Source organism: Cnephaeus nilssonii (assembly GCF_951640355.1).
Source record: "Cnephaeus nilssonii genome assembly, chromosome: 21".
NCBI classification, from domain to species: domain Eukaryota; kingdom Metazoa; phylum Chordata; class Mammalia; order Chiroptera; family Vespertilionidae; genus Cnephaeus; species Cnephaeus nilssonii.
This window is the reverse complement of record NC_137092.1, coordinates 35,665,781-35,684,578: the sequence shown is the minus strand read 5'-3', so window position 1 is coordinate 35,684,578 and position 18,798 is coordinate 35,665,781. Positions and strand designations below refer to the sequence as shown.

Genomic DNA, 18,798 nt, shown 5'->3' with positions numbered 1-18,798 from the left:
GTGCCCACAGCCAATAAGAAAGGAATATGCTAATTGACTGTCACACCCTCAAAGATGGCGGTGCCCAGTCCCCTCAGCCCCGCCGGGACGGCAGGTGTGTGGCATGGCCAGGCTCGTCCCCATGTGGGTCCGGGCGTTCCATGCACCTGCCTCCAGAGTCCCCCAGTTCCCTCAGCCCCCCCAGCCGCCCAGGGCCAGCCCAAGGCACAGGCAAACCTCAGATGTTGGCTGCCCAGCCGCCTAGGGCTGGCCTGAGGTGCAGGCAAGCCTTGGATGTTGGCTGCCCAGCCACCCAGGGCAGGCCTGAGGAGCAGGCAAGCCTTGGATGGCAGCTGCCCAGCCACCAAGGGCCGCCCGAGGCTCAGGTCATCAGGGCCGGCCAAGGCTTGAGCTGCTGGCAGTGGTAGCAGCAGAGGTGTGATGGGGGCGTTGCCTTCCTCTGATAGCCAGGTCACCTCCTGCCCCCGAGGGCTCCCGGACTGTGAGAGGGGGCAGGCCGGGCTGAGGGACTCCCCTCCAGTGCATGAATTTTCATGCACTGGGCCTCTAGTCCTATATAATAAAAGCCTAATATGCTAAGTGTCCAGTTGACCAGTCGGCTGTTCAACCAATCAAAGCGTAATATGCTAATGATATGCTAAGGCCGCTCAACTGCTCACTATGATGTACACTGACCACCAGAGGGCAGACGCTCTGACCGGTAGGTTAGCTTGCTGCTGGGGTCCAGTTGATAGGGACTGAGTGAGAAGGGCCAGACACACCCTGGAGCCCTCCCGCATCCCTCTCCGGCTGGCCAACCTCCCGCATCCCTCCCTAGCCCCGATCATGCTCTAGTGGGGCCCCTCGGCTTGGCCTGTACCCTCTCACAACCCAGGACCCCTTGGGGGATGTTGGAGAGCCAGTTTCAGCCCGATCCCGCAGGCCAGGCCGAGGGACCCCACTGGTGCATGAATTCGTGCACCGGGTCTCTAGTATGACATAACAAGCTAGAACTTAAAATCCATGTCGCCTGACACTAAATTAAATCTCCTTTCAACATGTTATCATTTATGGTGAACTCATTTGATTATCTGTAGATGGGGAAGAGAAACATAATAGTTCTCCTAAGTAAGCTAAGAAAATGAATGCGATGATTAAGGGTAAATTCTCCCCTGGGTGCAGAAGGAATTCTTCGAGATAGGCCTTAGCTCCTTTAGGTGAACAGGGAATCAGCAATTAGATTATGGTGTCAGGGCATAATAATGATCTTCTAGGTGAAGAGATGCCCTCACCCCCAGAGGCTAACGTGCAGGCACCTGGCAGATCCTCTCCGTCTCTGCAGAGTGCTCTGAACATCGAGCAAAGATGCAGTTATGCCACGCAGAATCTTCCAAATAAGTGGGCCAAGATGTCATTTCCCAGCGGATGGACAAGCCGCAAACCACAAAGCCTGTTCTTTTTCTTCCCAGAGTGACCCTGGGGTCTTCTTTGTGTGTGCTTTGCGACGTTGATTGACGCATGTGCAGTTTGGGACACTGGAGGTTTCCTTCCCGCCACCTCCTCTGGAGCTGTGAGAAGGAGGCTGCATGAGGCAGAGACGGTGAGTGGGGCTTGGGCCTGGGGCTGGTCTGGGAGGGGTGAGGGGGGGGCAGTTCTTGACTCTTGCTCCTGCTCTTTGATGAGAGGAGGTTCTTTGCCTGCCCCCCGACCCCCGAATCTTCCGAGGGGACATGTTCATTCTCCCCGGAGTAGGACACAGAGCCAGACCTCGAGGCTCTCCTTTGCAAGGAGGCTGGTGTTGGGAGAGCATTTGCTCCTTTTTCTCCAGCAGGTGCTGTCAGCTGGCTTAGTCTTGCCATTGTCATGACTGCCCACCTTAATGGAAAAGTCTGGAAACAGCTTTGTTTGTGCCCTGCACCCCTCTCCTCCTTAGCCTGGCCTCCACAACCTGGGAGCTTCCTGAGTGACAGCCCTGGCATATGGGGGGCAGTCTGAGGACCCCTCCCCTGGGCGGAGCTTTGGGCCCCAGCAGATGGACAGCTGTCCAGGGAGCAGTAAGAGGCCGAGGCCCACGTCACTGAAGCCACACTCTGTGTCCAGGGTTTGCATTGTTACAGCTTCCTGCTGCTCCCAGAATCTCCTGTTTTAGTCTCAGCCAGGGGAGGATGTGCAAGAAGTGAGGGTGTTACAGAAGACCAGAGAAGAACCAAGCAACGCTTAGAGAGATGGAGTCACACATTATTATTACGCGCGGGCTGAGAGAAACTGTATTTCAAATTCCGGCCCCAACATGGAGGAACTTTCCCTATTTTTATGTTTTTACCCTCTTTGTCTCCCAAATACGGGGTGTTTCTGGTCCCCTTTGCAAGTTCTTAAAGAGCCCTATGTGCTGGGGCTTTGAGACCTCAACCAAAGGCTTGGCCTGGCGCCAGCACTGATAACTTCGTCTGGGGAATGTTTATGGCCTCTCTGGAGTAGCCTTATTTTCCTTATTATTTAAGCAAGCAAGCATTTACAGAAGCCAAAATAGCAGGGTTAACATTTCAAACAGCAGTTTTTATATAAGATGGATGCTTCAAGGGCTACAATTTTAACCAAGGAGTAACTGACATTGGGCCCCACGTTAGCGGCCTGGAGGCTGCAGGCTGGGGGATCTACCTGGGGGTGGTGGTGGGGGGCGTCTACCCGGGGTCTGAACAGAGGAAGCTTTCATATTCTTGAGTTTGGGCCTCTTTGCAGTTTGTCTTTCTCGCTCCAGCTCCCTTTCCGATGACTTCTGTTCTCCCAGAAAGAGTTGGAGGTGGAGCTGGGAGGTTGCAGGAAGGAGGCTGAAAGGTGGAGCAGAAATGCTGATGACGTGGATTTGGGATCTGGACCAAATCCAGCTCGACTTGCTTTGTGACCATAGGAGAGTTTCTGATGACTCCAGGCCTGAAGTTTCTGGCTTATCCAATGGGGTTAACAACGAACATCTTATTGTAAGGATTAAATTAAGATTAAACATGGAGAGAGCCCTGCACAATGCTCGCATATAGTAGGTGGTCAGTAAATGGGAGTTACTGTTACTTATCATATCAGCAGCAATATCAGCAGCAGCTCGGACGTACTTGTCTATCAGGGTAGCTTCTGTGTGGCCCTGTGAGGGCCACGGCTCACGTAGAACAGTGCCGGGCTTTAGGACCAGCGGGAAACCCATCCGCCCACAGGGCTTTTCACCTGGTCACTGTTACTGGATTCTGAGCATGAATGTGCTGACTGACCGTGGTGGGGAGGGGCCCCACTCTTTAGTTTTGCTGTATTTGGAGGACTCTGCTTGCAAACGTGGTCTACCAGGTTATTTTAAGGGGCATGCGAAGATGTGTACAACAGTGTGGGGACAGACCCCCCAGTTTGTGACAGAACTGGGAGTCAGTCCAGCTTTGTGTCACTGTGCCCCCTCTCCTGGCACTTTTTCATGTACCCTCCCTACTTTCTATCCCTATGCCCACCCCCCAAACCCCTCCACCGCCCTCCCTGGGCACACACACTCCGCTTGCCTAACCAGATCCCTGCCTCAGGAACCCGGAGGCCACGCTCTCCTCTGACGGCGGCAGCAGCACATCTGCTGGCCGCTGGAGCTAACTTGTTCTCCCCTCGCACCTCTGGGCATTTTACTCTAATCAGCAAACCCACTGTTGGTGCAGCGCTGTATCTTTACGGCGTGTCTGTTTACATTAATTGTGCCATTTCACTTTCACGACAGTTCTGTGATGTGAGCAACACTGGTGTCATCATCGAATAAACTGAGGCTCACAGAGTTCTCTCTCCGAGGCTCACAGCATTCATTAGCAACTGGGGCCGCAGGAGAACTTCGTGGACTGTGTTCCCTGCTGTGACCCCACACTGCCTTCTCGGGTCTGAGGCACCCGCTCATGAGAGGTCAAAGGACTTGGAGGCACTCAGAGAAAGCCTTAAGAAAGAAAAAAGAGCCCTAACTGGTGTGCCTCAGTGGATAGAGCGTCGGCCTGCAGACTGAAGGGTCCCAGGTTCAATTCCAGTCAAGGCCATGTACCTAGGTTTCGGGCACATCCCCAGTAGGGGGTGTGCAGGAGGCTGATCAATGTTTCTCTCTCATCGATGTTTCTAACTCTCTATCCCTCTCCCTTCCTCTCTGTAAAAAAAATCAATAAAATATATTTTTAAAAAAAGAAAAAGAAAAGAAAAAAGAATGCAGAGAATATGCAAAGCTGGGACACGCGGCTTTTGAGGGGACAATACGTTCTGAGAGAAGGGGAGCTGATCCAGGTTTCTTCGGAGGATGATCACCATCATTACAATAATCAGCACAGTGGGTGCTCCCCACGCACCAGGCACTGTGTGCTGTGCTCCACATGTGTTTTCCTTAGAATTCTCCTCACAACGACCCAGTGAAATAGGGCCCATCATTACCCACAGTTTCCTGTGACAGAAATACAGAAAGACTAAGGAAGGTGCTCGAAGTTCATATCTAAGCAAGTGCAGCACCTGCATTCGACTCCCACCTCGCACCCTGGGGCCCGCAGTGCTGGCCATTGGGTTGGGCTGCGGTGTATTTTCAGCGGCATGTTCCAGGTCTCCCTGGAAACTCTGCATCACTGTTTCTGAGCAAGCCTCTGGGCAGCTCCCGGTGGGACTCTGATTTGCCCCTCCTTGTAGGAAGCCCCCAAAAAATGAAAAACGAGTCCTCGGTTTAGTGCTCCTCCTTCCCTCTGGCTCTTGTCCTTTTGTTGGGAGGCGCTGCCATCTGGAGCCGCCCCAGGCATCTGCTCAGGAGCGCACTCCTCCCACTTTCCCCCACCCCCCAGCTCCAGGCAAGCACCTCCCTGCACTCAGGCTAATCCCCCACCCTCCTCTCCCCACCCCCAGTGCTTCAGCTCCTGTCCTCCAGGCCTTCAATTCCCCCGAATGGATGCATTTGGTTGATTGCATTCACACTCCTAAGCCCCCACTGCCTGTTGGTGAGAACATGGACCTCATCTCTCCAGAAACATGACCACAGGCCATCACAGGCAGCATGGGCTCAGGGCAGCTGTCTGTTGGTTGGGGGAGGGCCCATGGAGCTGCATTAGGAATGGTCTGAGTTGCTCCCCACCCCCTGCCCAGGACCGAGTCCAGGCCCCTGAAACAGCACCCAAGCTTGGCCACTGTTTTGGTGAGCGCGGAGATCCGCAGGACTAGGTGAGGGGCTGGGAGTGGCAGCAGTGAAATCTATTCCCCTCAGTAGCTGGTGTTACCACCTGCTTCTACCCATCTTTGTTTGTTAGTTAATATGTTTGTTTTGTTAACCCTTACCCGAGAATATTTTTTCCATTGATTTTTTAGAGAGAGTGGAAGGGAGGGAGAGAGAGAGGAACATCGATGTGAAAGAGACAAATTGATTGGTTGCCTCCCACATGCACCCCGACCTGGGCTGGGGATTGAACCTGCAATTGAGTTACGTGCCCTTGACCAGAATTGAACCCAAGACCCTCTGGTGCTCTAGCCACTTATCAACACCGGCAGGGCTAAACCCATCTTTGCACTGGAGGCTGGGCTGATGGGTTTGGGAAAGCATGTCACCCTCTGAATTTCGGTCTCTCAGGAGGACCATAGACTATAGCAGAGGGAGACCCCTCTGCACGCTGATGTCCAGCTTACTCGGGGCGTGAGACACAAAGCTCTCCCCTGCCACTGGAGCCGACAGTGTCTGGTGTAAGTATCGTGGCTGCCAGCACTTTGCACCAGACTCCTAGACAAATGGTGCGTCTTGTAATGCAGGAAGCAGCCTTCCCTGTGGGTTCCACCTCCCCCCTCCAGGCTCCTGTATTTTCACGTCTCCCCCGGTCTGTAGCAGCCTGCTGGGCTGGCGGTTGGACCCAGACTGATGTCTGTGTTGGATGTAAATGCAGAGGGAGGAGGGGGGAACAGATGCTGCTTCCTCCTGCTGTCTTAGCCCTTCTCCCCCTCCCACCACCACCCCCCCCCATCATGTCAGAAAGGAATTTTGAAGATGCAACTGGGGATATGCTATCCCGGAAATATTGGCAGCTAGATCAATATTGCCAGCAGGATAGGAGTCACCTCTGAAGAACTGACCTGGCTTCTCTCTGGGACCACCTCCAGGCAGGTGCAGTTAAGGTCATAGTTCAAGGGGCATTGGTGGAAGAAGCTGGCATGAATAAGGGGATGTGAAGGGCTTTGGTTAAGGAGACCCTGGCAGAGGCAGGAGAGAGGGGAGCCCAGAGCTGCTCTGGCTGGCCTGGGATCTTGCAGGAGCCTCCCTGTCCTCTGGTGCCTGTGCAGATAACCATATGTTGGCTCTAAGAGTGAATAATGACTCCTTGGGCCCAGAGCCAGCATACGGTTATTTGCACAGGCATTGTGTATTCTGTAGATCTACAAAGTAGATTTGTAGATCCGAAAGCCGAGCTTGTCCAACAGCATTTAGCGAAGCAGTTACAGCAGCTGTAACTTGGGGGAAAGGGTAAGGACCAATGGTTTTTGAATGCCAAGTTTGTGTCAAGTCTTGGGTTAGATGCCATATGTATACATTAGCCCATTCTAATGGGCTAATTAGAATTAGTTTCTAAGAGAAACTAACTCAGAAGATAAAATCAATTAATTCAAATTAATTACTAATCATCACAACAACCTTGTAATATGTGTATCTATCCCACTCAAAGAGCAGAAAACTGAGGCTCTAAGAGAGTAAACAAATTGCTGCAGACCATACAGTAGGTAGAAATGGCTGAGGTGGAACTGAAACTCGGGTGTTTGGCCCCAAGTCCTTGCCCTTTCCATGTGCCAGAGGGGTTATACGCCACTTCCTCTTGGAACTTCATCCCTGAATCCACGTCTGGTGATTCCCCTGGTCTGTGTGGCTTCCTAGCTGGTGTGTTATTCACCTCTATTAAGCCCAGCCTTGTTCTGCTCTGAGCTGGTGTTTGCTCCTGTGAAGGACGCAGAAAAAAGGTAGAAGACACTCACCTTTGAGAAGCTCATGGTCGCCCGGCCAGCATGGCTCAGTGGTTGAGCACCGACCTATGAACCAAGAGGTCACGGTTTGATTCTCAGCCAAGGCACATGCCTGGGTTGTGGGCTTGATCCCCAGTGTGTAGTGTGCAGGAGGCAGCCAGTCAATGATTCTCTCTCATCATTGATTTTTCTATTTTTCTCTCCCTCTCCCTCAATAATATATATATATATATATATATATATATATATATATATATATATATATATATATAAAGAAAAATTCTTTCTTTAAATAAAAGAAGTTCATGGTCTGGGTAAGGGGTAAAGGTCATCTCTCCCCCACTCCAAGCTTCTCCTGTAGTCTTGCCCCTCATTTTTTTCCTGCTTTAGCTCAGTGGATGGTTTTCAAATGGCTTTAGAACCTTAGTCTATTGAAACCAGGCTTGGAATCCCACAAAAAGAGGCTGGAATAAGCAGCTTAGTGTGAGTGACATCGTGAGCAGATGGACAGTGGCCTGACTCTAAGTGGACGCCTCATTCAGGGGGCCTGAAAACCCCTTGGTCAGTGCCTGGGGTGAGGAAGCTGGCTTGAAAGAAAGATGGCTGGGGTTAGCACAGGCGTCTTTATCAGGAAGCTACGGAGGCCCAGAGACTGGTTTCGGGCTGTTCTTCCTGCAGCATTCTGACGTGTATAGTGTGTGACTTACTCAGGTGGCATATGAGAACTTAGCTCTGGGCCTTTAAAAAAAATCAATATTCAATATATTAAAGTAATAAACCCCAAAACCTTTTCATTTAAACTGACAGATTTTTCAATTCTCTTCATAAATCGCATACATTTTAACAATCACTTGTTTGATTCCATTACTACACTGAGTTCATAAATTCCTTTGAACATTTGAAACCGCATGTATGAATGTAATCATTCACTTTCCCTTTTTATCTGAGAAGGTTTTATTACCCACAGAGGGGATGGGGCTCAGCAGCTGCTGCCTCCCTCCCTCAGGCCGCCAGGACCCTGGTCAGCTCCTCTCCCTTCCTCTGGGTTGGGATGTGTGTCCCCATTCTTTTGGTTTTGTCTTCCTTTATCTTTCTTTTCTTTCTTCTCTCTCTCTCTCTCTCTCTCTCTTTCTCTCTCTCTCTCTCTCCCCCCCCCCCCCCGCCTCTCCAGCTTGCTCACCTTCTTGGTCCCTGTGGCCCTTTTGAGGCCACGGCCGTGAGAGCACAGAGCCGTGGCTGCTGCTCTTGAACGGCTGCCGTGGTGGAAGAAATTCACTTTCCTGTTTGAAGTTTTACAATTTCGTGACAAGGTCTTCCAAGTCCTAATGTAATTCTTTTTTTTTTTCTCGTTAATATTTTAAACAACAGCTTTATTGAGGTATAATTCACATACAGTTCACCTATTTAAGTGTGCAACTCTGTGATTTTTAGCATATTCATCACTACACTTAATTTTAGAACATTTTCTTTACCTTCCCCCCTCAAAAACCCATTCCCTTTAGCAGTCCCTCCTCCCCCACCCTGGTCTCCTCTAGCCCTAGGCAATCACTAATCTACTCTCTAGCTCTACAGACTTGCCTACTCCTCACCCTTTACATAAATGGAATCATCCAGTGTCATCACTTATCGCGATGTTTTCAAGTTCATACATGTTGTAGCAGGTGCAGTATTTCATTCTTTTTATGGCTGGATAATATTCCAATATTTAGATAGGTCACATTTTATTTATTCATCCATCCATCGATGGGCATTGGGTTGCTTCCACTTTTGGGCTGTTATCAATTATGCTGCTGTGAACACTCGTGTACAAGTTTTCATGTGGACATATGGTTACTAATAAGTTCTCTTGGGTAAATACGCAGGAGTGGGATTGTGGGCCCTGGGATAACTCTGGGGGCCACCTTTTGAGGACTCCTCGGTCTTTTTATACGAAATCCAAGCCTCCGTTCCTGGCCTTCTGCCTTCAGTCTCCACTTTCTCTCTTCCAGGGTCCCTCCTTCTGACCCTACCCAACTCTCAGGCCCCACCCCTGGAGGCCTGTCACATCACGGAGGATTATGGTCACTTCCCCTCCAGCTCCTCTGAGCCATTTCCCTTTAATGACGGCCCTGGGAGGCAGCTGCTGCTACCCTGGGAGGCAGCTGCTGCTTTCTGGTGTCTTTCCCACCCCCTTGAAGAGGGGCGGGAGCGTCACCACCCTCTCTCCCAGCTGTGAAGAAAGATGCGTGTAATTACTGTGAAACTTTCTCCCTCAGGGGAGAAGCGAGGATCTTGAGCTGGAGGTGGGGCTCCCCTTTTCCCACAGGGGCCAGTTCCTCCGGAAGTGGGGGTCGTTTCCTGCTCTTCCTCTCAGACCGATTTTCCCTGTGTCTGTTTCTGTCTGTTTCATTTTCGCTGATGACTTTGAGGTGGAAGCTGTCTGCATACCCTACACGTTAACTGCTGGTGTGTTTTCCAATCATCCTTACCTGCGCATCTTTCTCAGGAATGAGACTGGTGAGAACTCAGTTAATCACGAGCAGGGCCTCTGAGTGGAGCCTGAATAATGAAAATTCACAGACATGCACGGAGTTGAAGCCAGCCCTGCACAGCCTGTCAGATCAGCCAATCGGTAGCCGCACCGACTACATGTGAGAGTCTCCATTCCTTGTCTGTTTCCTCGTCCGGCCCCTCGGGGGATGAATGATTAAACAATAGTAATGAGGCCCTAACCGGTTTGGCTCAGTGGATAGAGCGTCGGCCTGCGGACTCAGGGGTCCCAGGTTTGATTCCGATCAAGGGCATGTACCTTGGTTGCTGGCACATCCCCAGTAGGGGGTGTGCAGGAAGTAGCTGATCGATGTTTCTCTCTCATCAGTGTTTCTAACTCTCTATCCCTCTCCCTTCCTCTCTGTAAAAAATCAGTAAAATATATTTTTTAAAAAAACAAACAATAGTAATGAGGAAATGCACAGCCCCAAGAACCCTAGAAATCTGGCTGGATTGTGCACCGACATGTCCTTCGCAGCGTGCCCAGGGCCAGGCTGTGGATCAGGCCACCTGTATACTGCAGGCTCCCTTGCTATGCCAGGATAAGATGTGCCAGGCTCCAGTTGGCCTGCGGTCAGAGAGACTGAGCGATGCAACAACCCACTCCCCCCCTGCATCAGGCTGTGCCCACAGGGTGTGCATCGCAGCCGTGTTGTAATGCGGAAAAGTAAAGAAACAGCCCGGCAGCGCACTGCAAGCCGACGGCTGGCAGCCTCGCGGTAGACCCATACACGCAGTTAGGAAAAAGGGCGCGCGTGTCCCTGCGTCCAGCTCTGTGCCGTGGCAGAGACACGTGACCTCCCACCCCTGAAGTGACTGCGCTTTTCGATGGGCGCAGCCTTCGTGTGGGGTCTCAGCCCACCCTGTGTCTTGAATACCTGGCCACTCTGTGAGTGTTTTGTGCCCCTAGAGAGCCAGGACCTGACCGGACACTAGATATTCGTGGTGATCACCTGATAGAAAGGTCTCCTTCCCTTTCTTCTTCCCCACCCCCTCCCTCCTTGCCCTTTACCTTCAACTCAATAGCCTAGTGGCTCAGGTTTCAACCTAGAGATTAGTTCTGGGTATTGAGCGGGGAAACAGCTGTTTTCAGCCAAATCTCTAATCCCCCCTCCACCTCCTCCTCAGGTGGGAATCAGGGCCACCTGATATCATCCCCCGCCCCCCTCCAACATACACCCATACTCCTGAGACCCCCAACTTAGCTGAGCCGGAGCGGAGGAGCCAGGCCTGCCGGGTGCCCCTGCCACCACCACCAAGCAGATTGCTGTCACTGGTTACACACAGCCCCTCACTCCTCCCAGATCCCTCCCCATGGCAGTGCAAAGGAGCCAAGCTTGAAGCACAGCCACAGAGCAGATGGAGACCACCCCCTTCCAACCCTGAGAAGGGAGGAGGGGGAAGGGAGAGTTAAACCCCCTAGGCGAGGTTTCCTTGGCTCTCGGAAAATCCCAGAAGACAACTGGTCGCACCCACACAGGCGAGGAAGCTGGGTGTCTCCTGGGCATGGGCAGGGACTAGACACAGGCGGGTGAGTGCTTCCCTGGCTGTCAAGTCCTTGTGCCCTGGAGATTCTTTCGGCGCCGGTGCCGTTAAGGCTCTTCGAGGGCAGAGGTGGGAGGATTGCATGGGCAGACAGACTTTCTCAAAGATGCTGAGACACGGCTCATTTCATGGGGGTGAAGGGGAGGTTGGGGAGACGTAATTCTCTGGCAGATGCTCTCGGAAGAGAAATTCAGGGAGCTCCTTGCTGCTTCTTGTCCTGGCCTTACCCTCTTCCAGAGATCCCTGTCTTTCCCCTCCTTGCTTGGTACTCGGTCTCTTTGGGGCAGGCTAATGGTCATCAATGGGAGGCATTTCGAGTTTCCAAGGAACCCCCCTCCTCCCCGATCTTCAGATGCCTGTGAGCGGAGGCAGTGGAGGAGGCTCGGGTCAGCATCTGTTGCATCCTTCCTCGGCATGAGAGATGGAGGGAGGTGGGCAGGGATGTCGGAGGGCAAGAGGAGGGTGAGGGAGGAGGGCCCCCCATAGTGCCCGTGCCTAGACCATCCCTCTTCTGAAAGTGAATTTCAAAACCCAGAGCAGCTAACGGCGACCCTCAGGATGAGGGACAGGGGAGGGGGACATGAGGTGATGGCAGTCCTGGGGCAGTGCCAGGAGCAGCCGAAGCCCTGGATTCTGAGAAGCCGCCTGCAGGGTGAGAAAACTGGGTGGCCCTGACCTGGTTAGACAGGAAGGTCAGAGCGGGAGCGAGGGAGGGATTTCAGGAAGAGGAGAGGAGTGTGTCTGCCGAGCAGGGACAGGGTTTGCGCCAGAGGATGCTGAATAGATATTGTCAGTGTAGGTTACAGCTGGTGTTTACTCCTCATGCTTGTACTGTAACAACAGTTCTATCATGTGCGTTATTAACCAAGGGCTCCTAATATACTGATTTGTTGATGGGCTAAATATCTCCCAGTAATGGGAAGTGTCTGATGAGATGGCTGTTCACTCGTCCCATGAATATTTATTATACTTTCTCACTACAGAGAGAGGCAAGGCACGGACTCTGAGCTCAAGAAATTCAGAGTCTGAGGCAGGAGACGGCATGAGAACAACTAATCCCACAGGAGAAGGAAATGCCCGCCGGGACAGAGGGTGTGGGCACGCTGGGTCAGCCACAGGAGGGTCTTGGCGAGGAAGGGAATTGGCACAGTGGAGAAGGAAGGGACTCACATTTCCAGCCCAGGCAAAGGGGGAGCAAAGATGGTCAAAGGGGAGGTGGCCTGTTTGGGGAGTGATGGGAGGCTGAAATACGCGTGCAGATGCTGCGGGAGACGGGCCGCAGGGGGTGGGAGCCAGGTCACCTGGTCACAGGCGGGAGCAGAGACTGGAGTTTGCACCTTAGGCCAGCTCCCCTTTTCTGCAGGACGAATAGGATAGAGGGTGGGCACGCCAGGGCACACTGCTCTTTCTCTAGCCTTCAAGAAAGAAAATGGAAAGTGAGTGAGTGTGACTATTATGGAGGTAGCCTGAGCCACTCTGACTTCCAGTTACGTATAAATCAGTGGTTGGCAAACTGCGGCTCGCGAGCCACATGCGGCTCTTTGGCCCCTTGAGCGTGGCTCTTCCACAAAATACCACGGCCTGGGCGAGTCTATTTTGAAGAAGTGGCGTTAGAAGAAGTTTAAGTTTAAAAAAATTGGCTCTCAAAAGAAATTTCAATCGTTGTACGGTTGATATTTGGCTCTGTTGACTAATGAGTTTACCGTCCACTGGTATAAACCATTTGCTACTGTTAATCGGCTTGTGTTGGGAACAGATTGCTTGAGAAATACCTTACACCCGAGTCCTGGGTTTGCTCCTGCCTGTCTGCCTCGTGGGGGACACATCTGAGCTGTTCAGATCTCCCCGCCTGGCCCTTCCCCACTCCTCATTTTGATGTCCCTCTCTGCCCTCCTTTGTCTCAGCTCCTCTCTGATTTCTGAGCAGGTTGCTTCCAGGCAGCTCTCAGCAGCAACCCTGCCGCGTTGTCGGTGTTTTGTTCTTGTCTTGCAGAAGGCCTGCGTTTTGCGTTGGCTCCGTTGGGCTTTAGGATCTCCGTTCCCCCACAATGCCCTGTGGCAGTGATGTGTGAACGTGTTTCTTAGTTGGGCCTGTAGTACTATTCCAGGCGCTTGGTCGTTTATTCTGAGAACTAATTGCTGGCATGTGGCTCCACCGGGCTCATCTGCTGTGTCCTTGGGCGTTCGTTCAGGAGCACAGCCTCGGAGGACCCGCAGAACTGTTCTGTTCATGGCTCTGAGCATTTTAAACTGAACCCATTTAATTCCAGGGTTATGATCTCCCTGTACCTCAACCACCACCAGAGTTCGTCCCCTTTCTGTATTTTTTAAAATATATTTTTTATTGATTTCAGAGAGAAAGGGAGAGGGAGAGAGAGATAGAAACATCAATGATGAGAGAGAATCAGCTGCCTCCTGCATGCCCCACACTGGGGATTGAGCCTGAAACTTGGGCATGTGCCCTGACAGGAATCGAACCGTGACCTCTTGGTTCATAAGGTTGATGCTCAACCACTGAGGCACGCCAGCTGGGCCCCTTTCTGTGTTTTTATGTTAATTATTAGCATCATCCTAATTCACTTGCCCAACCTAGAAATTTTGATGCCATCCTTCTCATCCACTGCCTGTCAGTCATCAGATCCTGTTGGTTCTAACCCAGAAACTCCCCTCAAATCCCAGCCCCCGGAGACCGTTAAGCCGTCCTTCTGTCTCACACTCGCTCTCTCACACCTGTGCAAGGGCAGCTGTAGATCCGGAATCTGGGAGAAGGCGAGTGGCGTGGCAGTGAGAGGAGACATGGTCACCCTGCACTTCGCTCCCAGAGCAGGAGGATGCTGTAGGGCAGGGTGACCTGTGGCTAACCCCAGACCAGCCACCTGCTGGGCAGACCACAGGCCCACTCTTGGGCTTACGTTTACGCGCCGTTTGGAACAAACAAAAGTCTGGGTGGAGTCACTTGGGCTCCGCAGGAAGGACTACACTCAGAATAGTCAAGCCTGCATTTGTTTCATGCTCTGTGTTCCTGTGCGTTACCATTGGATCTCGTCTTTATCTGTCTTTACCTCATCATTATCCATTTTATCCACCTGAAGCAGGCAAAACAGGAATACTTGTTTCATTTTTGAGGTTTCAAAAACAAACAAACAAACAAACACCAAACCACTTGGAAAGCAAGTAATTTACAAAAAGTGAGTGGCAGGATTGAGACCTTCACTTGGATCTTCCATTCCATCCATATTCCCTGCCAAGGACCACGCCCAGCACTGGGGACACAAGGATGACCAGGGCCTGGTCTGAGCCCCAAGGGTTTCACAAAGAGGGAGGGAGTTTAAGCCAGTGGTAAGCAAACGGAGTCACTCCAGCCCACGGCCTGCTTTGTAAATAAAGTGTTGCTGGAATGTATGCAGTCCCACTTCCTGTTCATGGCTGCTCTCACTTTACAATCATAAAGTTCAGGAGTTGTGACAGACACGGTATGGCTCACAGGCCTAAAATAGTTATGTAAAAGGGCTTCGACCCTTACTTTAGGCATTGGTCTTATCACAGTGCGCTGAGAGCCCCAGGTGTGGAGGCAGGTTTAAGGTACAAGTTGGGGATGGACTCAGCTCCGCTGGGGTGGGGTGGGCCCGGGGAGCACAGGGAATTCCTCACGGAGCAGAAGATGTCTGAACAGCGGTGTCTTGAAGATTGAGTAGGAACTAATCACATGACAAGGAGAGAAGGCCTTTGTGGGCACATGTAAAGTGTGGAGATAGTTAATGGAGTGGCCTGCTTAGAAAATGACATGCCATTCAATTAGGGAGCATTTAGGGTTTGGATGGGGCTGGAGAGGCCTGCAGGAGCCTGATCTCCAAGAGCCTTTGATGGTCCACGTGGGAGCTTGGGTTTGATCTTCACAGATTGATGGGGTGATAATGAAGGAGCTTTCAGCGGGGCCCTGACATGATCAGATGGGGCTTTAGAAAAATCACTGTAATGGCAACACAGGGGATGGGTAGGAAGGAGACCAGATGGGAAGTGATGGCAGTAGCCCATGCGACTCGATACGTATCAAGGGTTAGACGGGTGGGAGCGTGGGGAGGGGGAACGGGAGACACTGGGAAGTCAAGGGCCTTGGTGCCTGGGGATGAGAAGAGGCGGGATTTCAGAGAGATTCCCTACATCTGCCTTAAATTACCGGGGTGAGTGCCACCAACAGAGCTGGGGAATAGAGATGGGGGGACCGGACCCCTGCAGAGCCACTGAGAACAGCGGGCAGAAGAAGAGGACCATTGTGACCAGGGCTGCCATGGCGGCTGGAAGAGCCAGAGAGAAGAGGGGGCCCCCGAGTGGTGTGCCAGAGGCCCAGGAGGAAACAGCGCTAGGAGGGGTGGATGGAGTGGTTGCCAGCTGTTAGTGCCTCTAAGAGGTCTGGTGGGATGAAAGCTAAGAACACTGGGTTTGGCCGTCAGGGGGCCAGCAGCAGGGCTGGAGTGTGGTTGGATGAGGAGGGAATGGGAACTAGATGAGTAAAATCGGAAGCCCGGACCTCTCTTTAAAAAAACAAACTTTCGCCCTGGTCAGGTAGCTCAGTTGGTTAGAGTGTCGTCCTAATATGGCCAAGGTTGCAATCAGTTGCAAGTGAAAGGAAACTCAACTGCAACCGGCCGAAAAAGCAAAGGGCATTGTTAATGTAAACACATATGTGATTTAAAAGTCCACCAGTACAGCTTGGCTCGGGAACTGGTGGCCTGGTAGAGACCGGTAACTCAGCGACAGGCAGGATCTGGCTTCCTCTGTCTCCTCTGCCTTCGCAGCGTTGGGGAGACCCCGCCTCCCACCATCCTCTCCCCTTATGGGAGTTCCTCACTGGGGCTTTTTCAGAAGAGAGGGTCAACTTTCCCGCAGTCCCAGCAGAATTATTGATTGAATTGGCTCTCCCCAAATCCCTGTGTTGAAGCTCTAACCTGCAATGTGACTGTGTTTGGAAATAGAGCCTTTAAGGAGGAGATTAAGGTTAAATGAGACCAGAGGGGTGGAAACTGATCCAATAGGGCTGGTGTCCTCATAAGAAGAGCCTGGGTGCTCTTCCTCACACCCTGCCTTGCTGTTGCATGATTGCCTTGGGGCGCAGGGTCTGCATGGGAAAATTTAGACTGTTGTACAACGGTTTTCAGTTCTTTGTTTTACTAATAGAATCCTTCAAAATAAAACTGTATGCAAAACCCCAATGTAAAAGCAGGGGCTGTGAAGCAGCTCTGGTGAGAAGTGGGGCAGAGAGGCCTAAGTCCCACCTGCTCCTCCCTCCCCAAATCCTCCTTCCCCTGAGGCACCTCCTAGAACTCATCCGCCCCCAGTGGGGAAACCCCTGAGGCACTTCCTAGAACCCACCTGCTTGCTCCCCGGACCCAGTGTGAAAACCCAGCACTAAAAGATTATTAGGAAGTCCTCCGGCTCCCTCCTCATCGCCCTGAACACTGTGTGCAGCCCAGGGTGGCCAGGAGGCTGCTGCATTGAGTGATTTCACTGAAGTGGTGGAAACATTTCTGGGATTGGAAGCTAAGGGTCTGGCCTCAACCCAGAGGCTGCAGAGCCTCCTAAAGGGCCCCCTTGCTTCCACTGCCCGCCCCCCACATCTCCCTCTCCATCGAGCAGCCAAACAGACACCACACTACTTACACCCTGCTTAGCATATAATTAAACTCCTTACATTGGCCCTCAAAGCCCTCTGTGATCCGCCCCTGCCTCCCTCTCTGATCCTGACTTGCCCCGTGCCCCCCACGCTCCAGCCACACTGGCTTCAGGTCCTTGCTCGTTTCCGTCTGCTTCCTGTCGCCCGGCCTCTGCATAAGCACGGGTCCCTGCCTGGCATGGTTTTCTGAGCCATCTTCACAATGGCTCCTTCCTGGTCACCTTCTCACAGAGGCCTTCCTTAACCATTCACTTCCCTTTATCACATCACCCTATTGTGGTTTCTTTTCTTTTAAAAAAAAATAGATGTGATTATTTAGAGCACTTTGAGCAAAATTGAGAGATTTCCCATATCCTCCCACCCCACACATGCCGAGTCATTATCAATATCCCCATCCAAGTGGTACGTTTGTTAAGTTGATAAACCTACACTGACCCTCCATTATCACCTGGAGACCGTAGTTTACGTTACGGTTCACTCTTGGTATTGTACATTCTATGGGTTTGGACAAACGTACCAGTATAACGACATGCATCCTTCATTATGGTATCATACAGAAGAGTTCCACTGCCCTAAAAATCTCTGTGTTCTGCTATTCCTCCATCCTCCCAGCCCTTGGCAACCACTGGTCTTTTACTGTCTGCATAGTTTTGCCTTTTGCAGAATGTCATACAGCTGGAATCATACAGTAGGTGGCCTTTCCAGATTGCCTTCTTTTAAAATCCTCACTCAGGTTCATGCTTAGAGAGAGGAAAGGAGAGAGAGTCAACGATGTGAGAGAGAAGCATCGATCAGTTGCCTCCCATTCGCAAACCCACAACCCAGGTGTGTGCCCTGAGCGGGAATTGAACCAGCAACCTTTCAGTGCATAGGAGGACGCTCAACCAACTGAGCCACTCCGGCTGGCTCAGGTTGCCTTCTTTCATTTAGTCATATGCATGTAAGGTTCCTCCATGGCTTGATAGCTCATTTCTTTTTAGTGCTGAATAATATTCCGTTGTGTGATGCACCACAGTTTATTTATCTATCCACTCACCTACTGAAAGACATCTTGTTACTTCCAAATTCCAGCAACTATGGATAACGCTGCTGTGACTATCTGTGCAGGGGGATCGTGGGTTCTTCATTGCACCGATTGCCTGATTTTTTCATTCAGTGTTTGTTTTCCTGACTTCCCCCGATGGCATGTGAGCTCCATTGGACCAAAGAAACCTCTGCTGTCCCCGTGTGTGTTCTCTAGACCAGCGATCACCAACCTTTCGGACCTCACGGACCGCCAGTGGTCCGCGGACCACCGGATGGCGACTGCTGCTCTAGACTAGTGCCTGCTGCCAGATCTGTTAGGTGATGAATGGTGCGCTGACTGACACCCCAAAGTCCAAGGCGGTTCTGCTCCAGGGGACATGGAGCTGGCAGCTGAGCCACTCTCTGGGCCACCAGCCCTTTCGCCCCATCACTTCAGTTGTGCTGTGACTACCAGCGCGGCCTGCCCAGAATGGGGCTGTGGGGAGCTCCCGATGGCAACAGCTTGTGGGAGCTGTGGGCCTGCTGTCCATGTACCAGGGACAGCTTGTGGAATCAACACCAAGGGCCCCCAATCTAGGGAAAGAAAGAGAGGTAGGCTGGGATGGATGGGTGATTATAACTTGCTGTTGCTATTGGTCATGACATCTAAGTAGCCAGAACCTTCCTTCATCCCTGCAAGTTCAAAGCCCACTCACTGGCAACAGTGAGAACTTATTAAGCCTTTACTCTGCACCCCACGCTTTGCTGAGTGATGTCTATAGAAATTGTATTCTACGTCATCACAGCAGGCCTCTGCGATAGTGCTGTGGTACCCGCCCTTTCCAGATGAGAAATGCAGGCCTCCTAAGGTCCGATACGAGGCCTCCACCTCTTAGGTGGGGAGCAGATTCAGACCCAGGCCACCTTGCTGCTCAGCCAGTGCTCTCAGACTTGACAGGGCCCCCAAAATGGTTGATCATCACCCAGGCTTTTCTGGGTCCCATCTCAGCCATTTCGCATTTGAATCTCTCACAGTTTTAAAGGCCTTCAGTTCAAGGAGGTTGCCTGAGTGTGAGAAGCATCCTCGTGTAAGATAAC

General features: G+C 51.8%; 1 protein-coding gene across 9 annotated transcripts in view; it reads left to right on the top strand.

Annotated features, from left to right (window-relative positions):
* Positions 1-18,798, top strand: part of NFASC (neurofascin) — a 185,485-nt gene that overhangs the window by 80,420 nt on the left and 86,267 nt on the right. For 7 of the 9 annotated variants that reach the window (XM_079761562.1, XM_079761560.1, XM_079761561.1 and 4 more), the window contains exon 2: positions 1,449-1,579. The gene's annotated coding sequence lies outside the window, so the exon portion shown is untranslated. Of the gene's footprint in view, positions 1-1,448; positions 1,580-18,798 lie in introns of those variants that run through there. The other 2 variants (XM_079761565.1, XM_079761564.1) reach the window with 1 other exon arrangement.